Below are 20,629 nucleotides of genomic sequence, written 5' to 3'. Positions count from 1 at the left end.
GCCCTGGAAGGGGTCTGCCTTCCTGCAACAAATGGCGACTCTGGTGGGACTCTTCTTCGCTGAGACTGACATCCTGACCACTCAGGGTACTCAGGGGCCAGCTTACCTGCCAATGGACCAGACCCAGGGGCCGCAACTGGGATCCTTTTGTCCCTGGTCTCCTCCTGACGTGGACAACTGGCCAGAGTGCCCCAACTGCTAAGGAACAAGAGACTTTATTGACCTCTCTCCCCTTCCCTTTCTCTTTCCTCTCCTTAACCCTTCCTATCCTTCCCTGTTTTTCTAGTCCCTCGGTCCTGGATGCAGGAATCTGGTCAAAGGGCCCTCAGCCTGAGCTGAGGATTGGAGACTGATCACCTCCTCTTGGCAGAGAACTCGAATTCTGGTTCTGGTCTGGTCTGATTTCTGGTAGGGGCGAGTTCCAGTCCTCTCTTCTTTGGAGGCCCAGGGAAAAGTCCCATAATGCCTGGGCATCTGCAGGTGGCAGGAGACGTCTGTAAGGCCACCCCTTTCACCTCCCCTCTCCCGCCTCCTCCCCCTTCTTCTTTCAACCTGCCTTTCTTTCCTCCCTTGAAATCTTTGATGTTAGTACTTGGATCTGAAGTTCTGTGTCTCTATAGGAGGCTTTCTGAGAGACTGTATTCTTGTATTTAAGGGCTTCCCTGGTGGTGCAGAGGTTAAAGTGTCTGCCTGCAATGTGGGAGACCTGGGTTCGATCCCTGGGTCAGGAAGATCCCTTGGAGAAGGAATTGGCAACCCACTCCAGTATTCTTGCCTGGAGAATCCCATGGATGGAGGAGCTTGGTGGGTTACAGTCCACGGGTCGCTAAGAGTTGGACACAACTGAGCGACTTCACTTTCACATAACTGATTCCCTTTGCTATACACTGGAAACTAACACAACATTGTATATCAACTATGCCAATAAAATTTTTTAAAAAATTAAAGTGCTTCTTCTATAGAGTGTAGTTAAGTTGCAAAAACATGTGTATAATAAGGTTGTTAGGATAGAGATACCACAAGAGAAAATACCAGAGATTTAAAGGGTAATTAAGAAAGTCCAAAGATGATGCTGTAGTATCTTGGGCCAACTAAAAGCTTAAGCTCTTCCATCAGAAGACACAGGTTCAAAAAGGGAGTCTACAGTTTACTGGCTGGCTATTCTTGGCTTAGTTTTGAACTTCACTTAGTTTGATAACCTGTCTTTGAAATGTAATAAAAATGAAACTAGCTCCAGAATTGATGAGGTTACTACATCAAGTAAAAGCAATTAGAACAATTTTAGGCTTGGTTATCTCTAAAATGAACCAACCTGGGAGGAAATGGTCTTTATTAAAGGTCTTTTCTATATGGTTCACTGTCTGCCATGTTAAAAAACAGATGGGAAGATAAATGTCATATCCAGGTGTTCTATTAGAAGGGCACCTCAGTTAACCTTCTGAGTGCATCTACTTTGCTAGTGCAGCATTTAAACCTAAAAAAATGGGGAAATCTTAAAAGAGTTCCTGATCTTTCTATGAGCACTATTATCCCTGGACATTGAAAATGACCTCAATTTACCTCCAACAAAAATTAGAGACAAGGCTATGGTTTTTCCTGTGGTCATGTATGGATGTGAGAGTTGGACTGTGAAGAAGGCTGAGCACTGGAGAATTGATACTTTTCAACTGTGGTGTTGGAGAAGACTCTTGAGTCCCTTGGACTGCAAGGAGATCCAACCAGTCCATTCTGAAGGAGATCAGCCCTGGGATTTCTTTGGAAGGAATGATGCTAAAGCTGAAACTCCAGTACTTTGGACACCTCATGCAAAGAGTTGACTCACTGGAAAAGACTCTGATGCTGGGAGGGATTGGGGGCAGGAGGAGAAGGGGACGACAGAGGATGAGATGGCTGGATGGCCTCACTGACTCGATGGACATGAGTCTGAGTGAACTCTGGGAGTTGGTGATGGACAGGGAGGCCTGGCGTGCTGCGATTCATGGGGTCGCAAAGAGTCGGACACAACTGAGTGACTGAACTGAATTGAAAATTAGAGATACCAAGGGAACATTTCATGCAAAGATGGGCTCAATAAAGGTCAGAAATGGTATGGACCTAACAGAAGCAGATGATATTAAGAGGAGGTAGCAAGAATACACAGAAGAACTTTACAAAAAAGATCTTCACAACCCAGATAATCATGATGGTGTGATCACTCGCCTAGAACCAGACATCCTAGAATGTGAAGTCAAGTGGGCCTTAGAAAGCATCACTACAAACAAAGCTAGTGGAGGTGATGGAATTCCAGTTGAGCTATTTCAAATCCTGAAAGATGATGCTGTGAAAGTGCTATACTCAATATGCCAGCAAATTTGGAAAACTCAGCAGTGGCCACAGGACTGAAAAAGGTCAGTTTCCATTCCACTCCCAAAGAAAGGGAATGCCAAAGAAGGCTCAAACTACTGCACAATTGCACTCATCTCACACGCTGGTAAAGTAATGCTCAAAATTCTCCAAGCCAGGCTTCAACAGTACATGAACCATGAACTTCCAGATGTTCAAGCTGGTTTTAGAAAAGGCAGAGGAACCAGAGATCAAATTGCCAACATCTGCTGGATCATTGAAAAAGTAAGAGAGTTCCAGAAAAACATCTATTTCTGCTTTATGGACTATGCTAAAGCCTTTGACTGTGTGGATCACAAGAAACTGTGGAAAATTCTGAAAGAGATGGGAATACCAGACCACCTGACCTGCCTCCTGAGAAACCTATATGCAGGTCAGGAAGCAACAGTTAGAACTGGACATGGAACAACAGACTGGTTCCAAACAGGAAAAGGAGTATGTCAAGGCTGTATATTGTCACCTTGCTTATTTAACTTATATGCAGAGTACATCATGAGAAATGCTGGGCTGGAAGAAACACAAGCTGGAATCAAGATTGCCAGGAGAAATATCAATAACCTCAGATATGCACATGACACCACCCTTATGGCAGAAAGTGAAGAGGAACTAAAAAGCCTCTTGATGAAAGTGAAAGAGGAGAGTGAAAAAGTTGCCTTAAAGCTCAACATTCAGAAAACTAAGATCATGGCATCCAGTCCCATCACTTCATGGGAAATAGATGGGGAAACAGTGGAAACTGTGTCAGACTATTTTGGAGGGCTCCAAACTCACTGCAGATGGTGATTGCAGCCATGTAATTAAAAGACGCTTACTACTTGGAAGGAAATTTATGACCAACCTAGATAGCATATTCAAAAGCAGAGACATTACTTTGCCAACAAAGGTCCATCTAGTCAAGGCTATAGTTTTTCCTGTGGTCATGTATGGATGTGAGAGTTGGACTGTGAAGAAAGCTGAGTGCTGAAGAATTGATGCTTTTGAACTGTGGTGTTGGAGAAGACTCCTGAGAGTCCCTTGGACTGCAAGGAGATCCAACCAGTCCATCCTAAAGGAGACCAGTCCTGGGTATTCATTGGAAGGACTGATGCTGAAGCTGAAGCTCCAGTACTTTGGCCACCTCATGCAAAGAGCTGACTCATTGGAAAAGACCCTGATGCTGGGAGGTATTGGGGGCAGGAGGAGAAGGGGACGACAGAGGATGAGATGGCTGGACGGCATCACCGACTCGATGGACATGAGTTTGAGTGAACACCAGGAGTTGGTGATGGACAGGGATGCCTGGCATGCTGCGATTCATGGGGTTGCAAGGAATCGGACACGACTGAGTGACTGAACTGAAATGAAACCATCACTGATAATGAGAGGGAGTCTACAGAGCCAAGACTCTGGGGATGAACTGCTTGAGTCACTCTGTGACAACTGGGGAGCAATGTTACTGAGTTTAACTGACCTCAATTATTGAAGCTGGAAAAAAAAGGGATATTAGCTTTATTTCCTCACCATTAAAACTAAGTCAAAGCACACACAGAAAGTGTATAGCACCATGTGCTCTGCTAATGTGAACTACTGCTATCCAAAGACTGTTACAAAAGAAATAGACTGCTGTCTGGAATAGAACAAATAGGTAAGATATGATAAAGCAGTATTTGAGAAGGATTAGTCATATTTGGCAGAAAGTGCTAGGAAAACATTAAAAGGTTAAAATAATTAAAAGTGTTATCAACCAGTGAAAGTCAAAGGAACAGAGGCATCTCATAACATAGGACTGAAAGAGGAAGGCCAAGAATGGTAGATGACAGCAGGGCACAGAATAATTACCTTTGTTAGAGGTGAGACTAAATTGTGAAAGGATGTAGGGTTATATGGACAACATCTGTTTCTTGAATAAGGGTCTAATTTCTTTACACTTGACCTCTTGACTTTACACTTTACACTTGACCTCTTGACTTTACACTTCAGCTAATCAAGACGTACAAAACAAACAGAAAATAATCAAATTTCTAACCAGTTTATAATAAAAGAAATTATCAGGGAGATATTTACACAAGATATTTCCATAAGTATGTTAACTGCATTGATATGTTCATATTTTAGTTTTTAAAAAACTTAAAATAATTCTAATGTCTAAAAAAGAGGTATGTTATACAAAAAATCATGGCTCAATTGAGATTAGTATGCATTCACATTTAAAGACAGGAAAATATTTTGTTAACTTAAGAGCTATTTTAAAATGTTATCAGCATACATGCACATACTAAAAAGAAATGTACCAAAAACCTGAGTGGTTTTGGGTATTCTTTTAATTGTGCTATGATATTTTATTTCAAATTTTTACAATGAATACTTATGCCTTTCATAATGTTTAATACATTGTATAATGGGAAATTATTCTTTGAGTAACAGATATAAACTTGAACTTATTCCTCCCTAAAGGTCCCAAAAAAATAAGAAAATAAGAAGGAAAAGTGGAATGTAAAGGGGAAATATTCAGGAAATGGACAATTCTACACAATACTGATCTCTATTAAAAATTACTGCTAAAAGAAAAATATATTTAAAATCACATAAAACTATTTATCCAATTAGTGGTATTGTGTAATTTTAATCAAAAAAAAAAAATAGACACTGATGCCAAAGGTCTCTCAACTAAAATAAGAATACATTTTTGTTAATTTTTGGAGAGCCTGCGCTAATATCAATATGGATGCCTCATAATTCCAGCAGACCCAAAGTTTTATCTTAGTACTACAGGGCCAATTTCAAGGTTTTTATTGCAAGAGTTAAATAATTCTCTATTAAAGTTCACTATGAGCAATTTGATGAGCTTAATAAAATGTGGAAACCAAACACATGACATGTATGTTGTAAAGTAGGATTATCCATTAGATAGTAAACAAAATGTGGTTTATAAAGAAAGTGTGAATGTAAACAGATATGTACTAATATATGATATATAAACACAAAATGTGTCATATAAACAAACTGAATGCATAAATAAAGTGTGACATATGTATTACATACACACACAATGAAATATCATTTTGCTATTTAAAAAAAAAGCAATATTCTGGCACAGGCAACACTGATAAACCTTGAAGATGTGGTAAGTAAAATAAGCTGCACACCAAAGGACAAATATTATATTGCTCCAATTATATGAGGTACCCAGAACAGGCAAATTTTCAGAGACTGAAAGTAGATTAGAAGTTACCAGGCACTAGGGAGAGAGGGAGTATGACAAATGTACCACAGTAACTGATATAGGGGAACCTGAGTAGGGGATATATGAAAATTCTTTGCAACTTTTATGCAAATTGAAAACTGTTCTAAAATCAAAAAGTTTATTTTAAAAACAATGATCAGAATGATGATATCCACCTTCCCTTAAATTTTACTCTATAAATAGGTTACCACACACTTTGATTTTTCCATTTGCTAAAAATCAGACTTATTACAAATTCAATAAAGGAAACCGAATCAAGTTTACAATATCCTTATTGAGACCCCTGATGTGCAAGGAAAACTTGGGGATAACTGTTCTGTGATATTGTGCTAAAATACAGGTTAAACAATCCACAGTTTTGTATATTTTGAAGAAAATTACTTAAGCAACTATAAAATGGTTAAATAAGAACACTGTAGTATATACACTAAAACATCTCTGGATGGGCAATGAAGATGACCTTTAATAAAAATTGTTCATATTTTTACCAACTTTTGCAAAGATACTAACATAGGAAAACCATATAGAAACACTCACAGAAGGAAATATGGATCATGTTTTCATTGCATCGTTATTTGTGAAAGGAACAAAATGCTTTAAAATGTTAAATTATACTAGGCATGAATTTTAATTTGAAACTAAGAGCCAAGTATTCTGATGTATAGTCCAGAGTCACATGTTAAATGCCAATACTGATAATTTTTAGAACCTGGAACTGAATGACTTGTGTATAACAAGGGGTCCTGTTTAAGGTATGCAAAAACACATGGCAAGACAGAGGACTATGAATATGATAGTCGTGAAACATCTCATGAATATTACTTTGATAAAACTATGCAGCAACAGGCATGCAAGAAAGCACAGATCATGAAACATAGTACTGTTTCTGCTTTAGCTCTTCTGTTATGCATACTCTGATTAAAATCACCTTGCATATTAATTTTAACATGTAAATTTTCCTTTTATAAAGTCCATGTATCCATATCATATGACATCTTTATGGTACAACTGACGAGAAAAAAAATATAATAGCAGCTGGGAAAACCAAAACCTGGGTAGAATTGACACAAAATAGAATAATGAAAAAAACTCAGATGGAGACAACTCTAGATAAACAGTCATTGACACAAATATTATTATTGTTGTTCAGTCACTAACTTGTGTCCAACTCTTGGCGACCCCATGGACTGCAGCACGCCAGGCTTCCCTGTCCTTCACTATCTCCTGGAGTTTGCTCAAACTCATGTCCATTCAGTCGGTGATGCCATCCAACCAACTCATCCTCTGTCGCCCCCTTCTCCTCCTGCCCTCAATCTTTCCCAGCATCACTGTCTTTTCCAATGAGTCGCCTCTTAGTATCAAGTGGCCAAAGTATTGTACAGAACCAAGAAATTTAGAGTATATGGAATGGTGTCACATAAATGAATCTAAACATGAATAGGCAGCAAGTGAGCACAGAAAATAGTAACAAAATATTTACACAACCAAAATAATTCCATATTGTCACAGAAAAGACAGTTAATGGACTCACATATCAGTGAGTCCAGAAGCAGACCCAAATAAATTATGAAATTTAGTATTGATGAATTTCCAATAAATATTATTAGGCAACTGGCTAGCCCTTTAAAATAGAATGTGAAATCATCATATGACTGTTGACATCAAAATATGATTCAAAAGGAGCAATGATTTTGATTAAATTATAAAAATATTAAAAAGAAGTTCAACTTACACAGTTGCTCATTTGATTGTTTTTCCCCTTGACCTAATCATGTGCTAATTATATTCAGAGATTTCCTAAAATTGAATCATCTTTGATGGCTGGCATGAACACTATTTGCTTGTGTGTACTAGTCATGAATTTGTTCCTGCATTCTTCTCATCAAGTTCATATTTAGGTTATTTGCTTACACAGTTGTTATACAGTTGATCCTTGAACCCTGGTGTGGTTAGTGGCACTAACACTCCCCACTTCCACACAGTCAAATATCCACACACAACTTTACAGTCAGCCCTCCATACCTGGGGTTCTGCATTCGTGGATTTAAGCAACTGGGAATCATATAGTATAGGACATATTTACTGAAAAACTAAATATTCTTGTATAAGTGCACCCTGGCAGTTTAAACTTCTGTTGTTCAAGGATCAACTATATATCATCATCAGAGACTGGTCCACAGGTCTATTTTTGTTTTTATCAGACTATTTCTATAATATGCTGACTTTATGACAAGACTATCTATGCAGAGATTCTTTGAAAAGTTACACATGAGATTAGCGACAGTACTTGTACTGTCTGGGAACAAGGAAGATTGAGGACTAGTAAACAAGGGGTGGAAAAGCAACTTTTAACTATATCCATTTTAGCACAAATTGAATTATTTACTATTTGCATGTATCACTGTTTTTTTTTTTTAAAAAAAAACTATTATCTGTGAGTGACAATTAAACTGGAATATTTTCAAAGAGTAATCTAGCAACTTAATGAATCAGATTTATTAGATGTGCATACTCGAACTTCCCTGGTGGTCCAGTGGTTAACAATCTGCTTGTCAATGCAGGGGACACAGGTTCAGTCCTTGGTCCAGGAAGATCCCAGATGCTACAGGGCAAATAAGCTCTCATGCCACAACTACAAAAAGTCCACTTGCAGCAACAAAGACCCAAGACAGCCAAAAAAATAATAAATGTGCATACTATCTTTACTCATAAATTATCATACAGAATTACTAGTGCAAGTACCCCTCAACAAGTGTATAAGATACATAAAAATATAAATGAACATGTAACACACTGTTTGCATGAGGGGATGACACATATGGTATTGTATCCATATTGGTATTACATTCATACCAATGTCTACTCAACATTTAATGAGCAGCTACTAAGTAACAGGCAGTTTTAAAAGATGGAATCACACCATTCTGAAAGGACAAAGATGCTTGGTCTACAAAGACACAAACCATTGTATATATCAGCAAGGAGTTTACCTAGCAGCAGCACCAACAACCAAATGGCCACTAGGCTGCCAATTAATCAGAGGTTATAAGGAAATATGCAAGATGGCAGCCCACCTTATGTTATTCCAATCTAATCTGAGTCTCAGGTGTTAATTCTTAACAGATGCCTCCATATATACCTTTGAGTTCCATGACTCTGACAGAAATTCATTGGTTTTAAAGATGTTGAAAGTAGGTAAGTCTATACCCTAAATTACAATATAATTTCAGACCCAAGTTGCAAAGCTTACATGATATGCCAACTGTTCAATCCTGGGTACTGACAGACATATCATGTAATCTCTTAATTAGAAAATAATAGATCCAAAAGTATCTAATTACCAATTAAAGATCAGTCACTAAAATTACTATAAGATATACTGATCCCTGGAGAAGGCAATGGCACCCCACTCCAGTATTCTTGCCTGAAAATCCCATGGATGGAGAAGCCTGGTAGGCTGCAGTCCATGCTAAGGGTCAGACATGACTGAGCGACTTCACTTTCACTTTTCACTTTCATGCACTGGAGAAGGAAATGGCAACCCACTCCAGTGTTCTTGCCTGGAGAATCCCAGGGACAGGGGAGCCTGGTGGGCTGCCGTCTATGGGGTCGCACAGAGTCGGACATGACTGAAGTGACTTAGCAGCATATTGATCCCTTGGGCTTGGATCACTAGATTTAGTCTAACATCAGAGGGAACATTCTGGTTCAACGGAACCCCTCAAGCAGAATTTAAGCCAGACACTTAACATTACTTGAACAGATTTTTAAGCTTCTACAAAGTGAAATAAACTGGAAATGATGCCAGGCTGCCATGGTATCATGATTCCAAGAGAAAGGAATGGATGATGATCAACAACATGAAGTAAAAAAGGACAAAATTCATCTAGAGATATCGTGAAAAAGGCTGTGTTTATGACCGACATGATTCCTGACCCAGACTTAAAATAATTTTATCAAGAACATCTAATGGACAGATGTATGTTCCTTGGAACTTCTAATAATTGGAATTTAAGCCTCTAGGTCGCAATGTATATGGCAGGAGGTCCACTGTGACAATACACAAAGTCCTTTAGAGAACACAAGCTACCAATGTTAGCTTGGTTACTTGGCCCCAAATATGGATTCTGCCTTAGGATACAAACTTGGTGATAAAATTCCCCTGAAGTTCAATGTTGCAACATCCTCCTCTCCCTTCTTATCTTGGCTTCGTATCTTCTATAGTGTTAGGTAACCTTCTTTCCTATGTACCATGTACTTTATTAAACATCCCCTAGCTTCTGATCTCTTGGAGAAAACCTAGAACCTACTGCATGTATAAATTATGAACTATATCCATGGTATAAGAGGCATTTAATGCATACAAGTTGAATAAAAAGCCCATCAAAAAGAATAAATGAGTGAAGGTCGCTTTAAAAAGAAAACCTCTTATTAGAACATTAGTTTAAAGACCACTGTGTAAAAGAAGCATCACTATGAACAAAGCTAGTGGAGGTGATGGAATTCCAGTTGAGCAAATCCTACAAGATAATGCTGTGAAAGTGCTGCAGTCAATATGCCAGCAAATTTGGAAAACTCAGCAGTGGCCACAGGACTGGAAAAGGTCAGTTTCATTCCAATCCCAAAGAAAGGCAATGCCAAAGAATGTTCAAACTGCCACACAATTGCACTCATTTCACACGCTAGCAAAGTAATGCTCAAAATTCTCCAAGCCAGGCTTCAACAGTACATGAACCAAGAACTTCCAGATATTCAAGCTGGATTTAGAAAAGGCAGAGGAACCAGAGATCAAATTGCCAACATCCACTGGATCATAGAAAAAGCAACAGAATTCCAGAGAAACATCTACTTCCGCTTTATTGACTACACCAAAGCCTCTGACCATGTGGATCACAACAAATTATGGAAAATTCTTAAAAAGATGGGAATACCAGACCACCTTACCTCCTCCTGAGAAATCTGTATGCAGGTCAGGAAGCAACAGTTAGAATTGGACATGGAACAACAGATTAGTTCCAAATTGGGAAAGGAGTACTTCAAGGTACTGTCACCCTGTTTATTTAACTTATATGCAGAGTACATCATGCAAAATCCTGGGCTGGATGAAGCACAAACTGGAATCAAGATTGCTGGGAGAAATACCAATAACCATGATATGCAGATGACACCACCCTTATAGCAGAAAGTGAAGAGGAACTAAAGAGCCTCTTCATGAAGGTTAAAGAGGATAGTGAAAAAGCTGGCTTAAAACTCAACATTCAAAAAACTAAGATCCAATCCTATCACTTCATGGCAAATAGATGGGCAAACAGTAGAAACACTGACAGACTTTATCTTCTTGGGCTCCAAAATCACTGTGAATGGGGACTGCAGCCATGAAATTAAAAGATGCTTGCTCCTTGGAAGAAAAGCAAAGACAAACCTAGACAGCGTATTAAAAAGCAGAGATATCAATTCGCCAACAAAGTTCCATATAGTCAAAGCTATGGTTTTTCCAGTAGTCATGTATGGATGTGAGAGTTGGACCATAAAGAAGGCTGAGCACTGAAGAATTGATGCTTTTGAACTGTGGTGTTAGAGAAGACTCCTGAGATTCCCTGGGACAGCAAGGAGATCAAACTGGTCAATCCTGAAGGAAATCAACGCTGACTATTCATTGGAAGGCCTGATACTGAAGCAGAAATTCCAATACTTTGGCCACCTGATGCAAAGAGCCAACTCATTAGAAAAGACCCTGATGCTGGGAAAGATGGAAGGCCGGAGGAGAAGGGGACCACAGAGGACAAGATGGTTGGATGGCATCACCGACTCAATGGACCTGAGTTTGAGCAAGCTCCAAAAGATGGTCAAGGACAGGGAAGCCTGGCATGCTGCAGTCCATGGGGTTGCAAAGAGTCGGACATGACTGAATGACAACAAGAACTGGAAGTCCAGTGGTTAGGACTCTGTGCTTTCACTGCCAAAGGACCTGAGTTTGATCCCTGGGTGGAGCATTAAAATGGACTTCCCTGGTGGCTCAGATGGTAAAGCATGTGCCTGCAATGCAGGAGATCCAGGTTCAACCCCTTGGCCGGGAAGATCTCCTGGAGAAGGAAATGGCAAACCATTCCAGTATTCTTGTCTGGGAAATCCCATGGACGGAGGAGCCTGGTAGGCTACAGTCCATGGGGCCACAAAGAGTCGGACATGACTAAGTGACTTCACTTTCACTTGGGGCATTAATATCCTACAAGCCATTCTGAGTGGCCAAAGCAAAAAAAAAAAAAAATGCAGAACAAATATGCCCCATTTAAAAAATAAATAAAAGATTTCTCCAGATTCCTCCATTTCCTGGTGGCCTCCTAGTTATCATGCCAGAGGCTCAGCCATTCACCAGTTCCTTTGGCTGGTTTCCAGTAAAATTCTTACCTCCCTTACTGCCTTACTGCTTACAATCCTCTGCAGCCTTGCAAATTATGATCCCCTCATTGGAGCTATCATTTGTGCTCCTTGTAACAAAAACTTTACAAAAATAGAGATAAAATATAAAAACGTATAATAAATGTGGTCTTTAAACCCTGTTTGAAGCACAGATCTTCCAAAAAGCCTGAGTGATGGAGTGTTCTTTTGTTATTCACAAGAAGTCCCTTTTGAGCACACCTGAATTTATGCTAACAAAGTGACTCAAAATGGGCTAGTGGTTTCCAAAGAGAGGGAAGTGCCATGCCAGGAAAATCAAGCGTACCAGTAGATTGTTGGAACTTTCAGCCCTATCCTCTAAGACCTGCAGAGAGAGGAAAGGGGTTGGAGACTGAACTAAGTGGCCAATAAGACCGAAATAAAACTCTAGAAACCCAGAACTCAAGGAGCTCCCTGGTTGGTGAACACTTTGATGTGCCAAGAAGGTGACATATCCTGAGCCCAAGGGCAAGGGCATGGAAACTCCAAGACTCTGTCCTATGTATCTTTTTCACTTGGTTGCTCCTGAGTTGTATCCTTTATAATAAGACTGTAAATATAAGTATAGTACTTTCAGGGAGTTCTGGAAATTATTCTTGCAAATTAACAAACCCAAGATGGTCACAGGAATCCCTAGATTTAGCTCACTAGTCAGAAGCTTAGGTTGCCCTAGGATTTAATAAAGGGAATGTTCAGGAACACTTTTCGGATCAGGTGTTAATTTGAGGTAGTTAGCATCAGAATTTAATTAAAGCCAGGTGGTGTCAGAGGGGTCAGCAAGCTAGTGTCAGAACAGTATCAATCTCTCACTGTCAACCTACCAACTAACTAAATTACTGACTTTTTCCCAACATAGTATATTTTCATTAAGAAAAAAAAACAAAAAAACAAAAAAAACACAAAGAAACCAAACACCCCAGAAGAAATAATAATTACTTATGTACACCTGTCTCAAAAGATAACTAATATACACAATATTGTAAAGCAATTATCCTCCAATTGAAAAATAAATTAAAAAAAATTTTTTTTAAAAAGATAATCAATGTGAACATTCTGTGTCTAAACAAACTTCAACATTTTAAATTTTGATGCAGAAAAATGCATCAAAGGGATTATAGCAAGTTCTTCAATTTCTGATAAGGGAGAAAAATAGTATTGCTTGAATTATGCCCAGATAGCACAATCCGTTTTTAAATCTTCTGAAATGGAGAGGCCTATTGTAATGCTCAGTTTTCTAATTAAATTCATGCGAAACCATAGAACAAAACTTTACTATTCCCTTGGATTTCTTTCATAAAGAGTGGTTCCTTGAAAATCAATTTCCAAATTAATGTGTGGGGAAGGAATGACACCCAATTTTTAAAATTAACATACTTCTCTCAGTTAACTATTTGCAACAGTATGATGAGGAAAAAGGGAAGGAAAAAAATAGTCAATATATCAAAGATTTTGTTTAAAATACTGGGGGCTGTCCTAAGATGGTAGAGGAATAGGATGGGGAGACCACTTTCTCCCCCACAAATTCATCGAAAGATCATTTGAACGCTGAGCAAATACCACAAAACAACTTCTGAACGCTGGCAGAGGACACCAGGCAACCAGAAAGGCAGCCTATTGTCTTCAAAAGGAGGTAGGACAAAATATAAAAGATAAAAAGAGAGACAAAAGAGTTAGGGATGGATAACCATCCTGGGGAGTGAGTCTTAAAAGAGGAGAAGTTTCCAAACACCAGGAAACCCTCCCACCCGTGGGCCTGTGGGGCGTCTTGGAATCTCAGAGGACAACATAACCGGGAGGAAAAAATAAATAAATAAAACCCACAGATTATGCGCCTAATGGCAACTCCCAGTGGAGAAGTAGCCCAGACGCTCGCATCCGCCACCAGCAAGCAGGGACTGAACAGGGAGGCACCGGCTGCACTGCTTAGGGTAAGGACCGGGCCTGAATGCCCTGAAGGCAATCTGAGGGAGCTAACCTGAGATAGCAACCCAAACCAAGGGATAGCCAGAGAGGAAAAAAAAAAAAAAAGAGGAAAGAGAGAGAGAACATTCCTGTGAAAAGCTCTAACCTAAGGCACTGCCGTGTGCTCACAGAAGAAAGGACTGAGCAAATACCAGAGGAGAGCTAGCCCACTGCAGACTGGCCCATCCCCCATCCCCCGCCACAGGCAGGGCGGCAGGGCAGCCAGGAGTGGGGTGGCGTGCGGCAGCCAGAGCCAGAAAAGGGCAAACTTGGCCCCAGAGACGGCATTCCCTACCAAACTACGAGCAGGCTTCCAGTTGCTAACCAAGTCTTCCTGGGATCTTGGACAGTTGACATCAGCCAGGAGGCTCACAGCCAGAGATCAACTCTCCAGAGGAGACACACGGCACACCTGAGACAGCGCACCCAGGAAACCAAGCAGCTAGGACCGGGAAGGTGATAAGACACACTGTACCTGGGGAGAGTGTGCTCGCCAAGCACCTGGTCGCCTGAGCTGCTCAGACCTGGGAAGGGCACAAAATGCAGGCCAAACCGAGTCTGTGCCTTTGTGGAGTACCCAGCAACTTGAACCTGAGTGGCTTAGACCTGGGAAGTGCTCGCAACCTTGGGCCCACCTTAGACAGTTCCCCCGCAGAGCAACTTGGAGCCTGAGCACTGTAGACCAAGAAAGCACACACACCGTCAGTAGGGGCAAACCCCATGTGGCCAAGACACTGTGAGCACTCCCCAAACACACCAGTGATATTTGTTTGTAATGTTCATCCCTCCCAGCAGCACAATTGAACAAGTGAGCCCAAATAAATGACCACCTTTGCCCCCTTGTGTCAGGGCAGAAGTTAGATACTGAAGAGACTTGCAAGCAGAGGAAGCCAGAATAAACAAAGAAGTGGAACTGCTTTGGAACTGACAGGTGCAACCAATTAAAACCCTGTAGTTAGCACTGGCTACACTGGAAGGGACCTATAGACCTTGAGAAGTATAAGGTGGAGCAAGGAATTACCTGGGCATACACACCAAGGAAACCAGAATTGAAAGAGACACGTGTATCCCAGTGTTCATCACAGCACTGTTTACAATAGCCAGGACATGGAAGCAACTTAGATGTCCATCAGCAGACAAATGGATAAGAAAGTTGTCGTACATATACACAATGGAATATTACTCAGCTATTAAAAAGAATGCATTTGAATCCATTCTAATGAGGTGGATGAAACTAGAGCCTATTATACAGAGTGAAGTAAGTCAGAAAGAAAAACACCAATACAGTATATTAATGCACATATATGGAATTTAGAAAGATGGTAATGATGACCCTATAATGTGAGACAGCAAAAGAGACACAGATGTAAAAAACAGGCTCTTGGACTCTGTGGGAGAAGGTAAGAGTGGGATGATTTGAGAATAGCATTGAAGCATGTATATTATCATATGTGAAATAGATCGCCAGTCCAGGTTCGATACATGAGGTGGGGTGCTCAGAGCTGGTGCACTGGGATGACCCTGAGGGATAGGATGGGGAGGGAGGTGGGAGGAAGGGAGGGTCAGAATGGGGAACACACATACACCCATGTCTGATTCATGTGAATGTGTGGCAAAAACCACCATAATATTGTAAAGTAATTAGCCTCCAATTAAAATAAAAAATAAAAGAATACTTTACAAGTAAGCTTAAGTCACCCTTTGACATAACCTAAAATGCTCATCAAAGAATTTTACATGTCCCAAAGAGAATAGAAATCATATATTTAAACTCACTCTTAAAGGGCCCACCTCTTTCTTCCCTTAAGCTGAATGTGATCAATTATCGAATGCTCTAATTTTGATCTATTATTATAGATTCAGCCCAAGTACACAGAAAAGAGTTAACATAGCAGGCCTAAAACTACTAAAGGGAAGGCAGTCTTCAGGAAATTACTCAGACTGGCCTGCTTACATGGCTGGCCCTTGGGTGGCACCAGGAAACTTTACTGGTAAACAGTTCCCTACACTGATAGAAAACTTTCCCTAACTGATAAGGGTGGCTCACTATGCCTAAATTGCTTATAAAAATAATATGGATCACAGTGAATATCTACTTTCCTTCTGGAAGTCTGGGATTTTGGTACATGCTAATCAGAAAGTACCTACATGACCAGCACACAATAAAAGCCTTGGTTGCTGAGTTGCTTAACAGGCTTCCCTGGCAGAAACGCTGCACACATTACTGTGTTTCTACTGCTGGGGATGCTCTGTGTGACTGCTCAGGGGAGGAAGAAAGCAAAAGGAAGCCTGCATAGGACTTCTCCATAAAATTCCTTATACTAATTTTAGAAAGGCTACATATCCTTACTATCTTAGCCATAACCTTATGCTGAATCCTGTGATCTAGTGACTCCCAACACACCATCCATTTTTTGATATTAGGTAGCCAAATCATCGGAGAAGGCAATGGCATCCCACTCCAGTACTCTTGCCTGGGAAATCCCATGGACGGAGGAGCCTGGTGGGCTGCAGTTCATGGGGTCGCTAAGAGTCAGACATGACTGAGCGACTTCAATTTCACTTTCCACTTTCACGCACTGGAGAAGGAAATGGCAACCCACTCCTGTATTCTTGCCTGGAGAATCCCAGGGACGGGGGAGCCTGGTGGGCTGCCGTCTATGGGGTCGCACAGAGTCAGACATGACTGAAGTGACTTAGCAGCAGCAGCAGCAGCCAAATCATACAGGCCATATGTGTTTTCCTTGACGTTTCAAAATGCATTTTACAACCAAGATTAAATATATTTACATTTTAACTATTAGATGTTTTTGGTTGTAATTAAATCACTGGATTAGAACTATCAATAAATGAGGCTATATCTATCATATAACTTATAACTCAGTAACTATTTCTGACTTAGAACAAAATGTCAAGCTGGTGTTTAAGCAAAATAATGCACTTTCCCAGCTAGGCAGGTTTGTCTTGTTTTGTTTTGGAGAGGGCACATTTCTCCCCCCAAAAGAAAAAAAAAGTTTATTTGTTTCCTAAACTTGTTCCCAGTGAGACACTCTTCTTCTTAGTGATAGTTCTTTTTAGATATTAAATTGTTATTTGCAGTTAAACTATCTTATATCCCACTTTCAGTTAATGACATTACTATCAAGTTCCAGGCTACTAAAGCAGGTATGCATACTTTTCAATTACAAATATTTCATGTAATTCTCTCTAGTTGTGAGAGAGTTAACTGAGGCTGGTTGATAGGGAGTCAAGGCCCCTTTAAGGAGGAGGTGAACATTTTTTCTTTTTCACAATCTTTTTCCTTAGTCATGTAGGAGATGCTTCTTTTAAGCTCCCCCCCCCCCCACAACCCCAACAGGTATTGCAACAATACATCTCGCTTGAGACCTGGCCTTTCTTTAGGTCTGGAACTAATGATTACACAGCACAATAATACAGCTTACTCATGGCTATGCTTTTCTTAGACTCTATATTGGTGATTATAATTGTAAAAAATCTTGCTTGGGAATCTGTTTCTTAAGACTTGTACTCCTGATTACACATCAACAGTGTATCTTTCCTGGAACCATCCTCCCTGGCTCATCTTGTACGGAAGTTATCTCAGGATGTATGCTTTGGGAAAGGGTCTGGTGGAACTCTTACAACCTTGAGGTATTCTTTTTATATAATCCCCTGCTTAAACTAGTGAGGGTGGGTACTCTCCTACCCGCTTCTGGTGCCTTTTGCTAGAGGCTTTCTCTATCGCTGTTACTTTAATAAAACTTTTGCACCAAGCTCTGAGTGACTGAGACCCCATCTTTGGTCCCAGAGTGAATTCCTCTCCTTTGGAGACCACGAACTTCAGCACTGCTCACTGTAAGCTATCAGCTGAATGACTTCAACAAGGGTAAAAATCCTTTGGTGGCCCACTGTAGCCAACCTCCAGCAATTGTGCCTCAGGAACAAGACAAAGCATATACATGCTGCTGTATCTGAACTGACTAAACTAATTCTCTAGGTACAATTAGAAAATGAGGGAGTTTCTCCTAACAAACTATAACCACTGATTTCTACCATATTCTCCAATACTTCTCCAAATGCATACTTACGTTCATGCCTGCTGCCAGGGACATGTCAACACTCAATCTTTTGTCATGCTCTTTTCCAAGGAAACAAACCAGGCTTAAGGATCTTGAAAGAATCCATTACAACTAAAAATTATGCTTCGTAAGGAAACGATGAGTCAACTCTACAAAGATAAATTACAAGGATAATCATCATAGCTAACATATAATGAGAGGTAAATAATCAACATGCCAATTTACTACAAGAAACATACCCATCTATCTAACCAGAATATTTGTTTCCACACAAGGAGCATATTCTTTGTTTGTAGCCAAATTACAATCATGAAATTGTTTAATCAGGACAGAATCTGAACAGGAGGCATAATTAGAGAAAATATGTGCTCAATAACATCAAAGACATTCATGTCTATACTCCAAAAATTTAACAGTGATTTTAGTTGAATGATGAGATTACAGCTTATCTTAACTGCATTCTTTATATCCTTGTATTATCTGAATTGGTTATAAAATAATAGTACCTCTCTATTTTATAACCAGGAAAAAAAGTACTTCCATTTTGAAATAAGCTAGGAAAAATAACCAGCTATTAAAATTAATAAAAAATTGAGGCTACATATGGCATAAAATTCCTAAGGAATAACATAACAAGTATTGGGGGGAATCTATGTGATGAAAATTATGATTATTAGGACATAAAAAAACTTGACTAAATGTCTCTAGAAGAACTGTTACAAGTATGTTAATTCTTACCAAATGAATTTATAAATCAGATGCTATTTACAATAACTATTCTTAAGTGAGTTTATTTTTTTTTAGATGAAGCAGAATTTTACAAAGTAATTCTTAAATTCAAGTTAATGATGAATTGGAGATCAGCAGCTAAGTAGACACTGTGAAAGAATAAAACAAAATTTGCTATGAACAAGGAAGGAACAGAACAGGGGTCAGCAACCTATAGCCAATGGGTCAAACCTGGCTGCAGACAAATTTTGCATTTGCTGTCTCTGGTTGATTCCCTGAGTGAATAGCTACAACAGACTGTGGCCCACAAGCCTCATATATTTGCTATTTGGAATTTTACAGAAAACTTTACTCTTGCAATAGGTACTTTAACTTTGCTGTCATGTCCATAGACTCTTCTCTAAGAGCTTCTAAGGGAGTCCATAAAGGCCAAGAGAAGGCTAATTTACAAGGTAAACACAATACATGAATACCACAAGTACAGAAGCTGGAAGGTATAAAAATAAAGGTTGAGAAGTCAGTGAATAGCAAAAGAAGTATGAACAATAGTAAGGGACTTTTTAAAGATACTGATGCCCAAGGCAACTAAATCACAGTATTCCACCCTGGTTTATTTTTAAAGTTCCTCAGTTGATTCTAACGTACAGCTCTGATAGAGAAGCACTGACCTAGGAAGAATAGCAAATGCAGAGTAGCTGAGTGATATCAATGATGCAGCACAAGAGTAATGAACCAAACCTTAATGAATGAACCTTAACCTGCTGTTAAGGTGCCCAGAGATGTTCGAATCCAGTTTCCATAATCAATGTTGTTCCTATATTTAAATTTCCATTAAAGCCCCATATTCCACATTGTTCAACATATTTATATACAATAAACCCCTGTTAATGAGATAGGCTAAGTGATTTTTCATTTCTTGAGATAAAAAGAGCCAATTTAGTTCAGAAATATGTATCAGAAATACAGTCACATGAAACAGACCCCCAGCAGAAATATAAAACATTTGAAATTGTTAGAATATGATAAGGCGAAAAATCATATACGATTCCCTCCAGATACCAGGATTCAATGTCTTTTAGAAGTCCAGGTTATGTTGCGCCAAAGCCACTAATTAAGACAACTGCCTTTGTGACTCATACATATACCCACTTAGGGTGAAGCACTGAGGCAATTGGTAGTGGCTGTATTATAGCAACTACAAAAAATAAGGAAAGTAGGGTTTGACAGTTATTTCTCTTCTGACAATGATGTGCAAATTCCAATATAACCATGAGGTGCTGACCCTGGAAAGCATGACTGCATCTCTGTCATAGCTAGACATGGTGCTCAGTTACCATTCTAATATGCATGGAATAACATGGATTAGATCATAGGTTACTAAGTTTGAGAACCACTGGACTAAATGTGTCCAGTGTTCAGGCTCTTACAAATATACTCTCACATCCTTCTAAACACCACCACCCTATCATCACAGCTGTAGCATAGCCTTAATGACCAGCTGTTGTTTCACATTATCTAGTGTTACATCCTCTCCACTGAGCACAGTTGATGGTACCAATTCATACACTGCCAGCAGCTTATGACATGTCTAAACATGAAGAGGCACTGCACAAATAAAAACAGACTAGGCCAATTACATTTTCACTCTTTGGAATTTAAGTAGAAACAATGAAAACCAGGTCATTACCAGTGCAAGCTGAAGCTGAAAGCCTCATCAAAGTAGGGTAGTGGCAAAGTCAGTCAGGAGGAAGAAAAAAAATAGTAGAGAGGAGAATAAAATGTAGAATAGCAGATCAAATAGCTGATTTAATTCAAG

At 39.6% G+C, this 20,629-nt stretch overlaps 1 long non-coding RNA gene across 1 annotated transcript in view; it reads right to left on the bottom strand.

Annotated features, from left to right (window-relative positions):
• The window catches only part of LOC138070887 (uncharacterized), a 45,804-nt gene extending 27,613 nt beyond the window's left edge, over positions 1-18,191 (bottom strand). The window contains exons 1-2 of the long non-coding RNA XR_011144184.1: positions 18,094-18,191; positions 107-195 (exon numbers count right to left, since the gene is read on the bottom strand). This is a non-coding gene — a long non-coding RNA (uncharacterized lncRNA). The remainder of the gene's footprint in view (positions 1-106; positions 196-18,093) is intronic.
• Positions 18,192-20,629: the final 2,438 nt, after the last annotated feature.

Source organism: Capricornis sumatraensis, chromosome X (assembly GCF_032405125.1).
Source record: "Capricornis sumatraensis isolate serow.1 chromosome X, serow.2, whole genome shotgun sequence".
Lineage (NCBI taxonomy): Eukaryota > Metazoa > Chordata > Mammalia > Artiodactyla > Bovidae > Capricornis > Capricornis sumatraensis.
The sequence above is the reverse complement of the archived record's forward strand: the minus strand, read 5'-3'. Positions and strand labels throughout refer to the sequence as shown.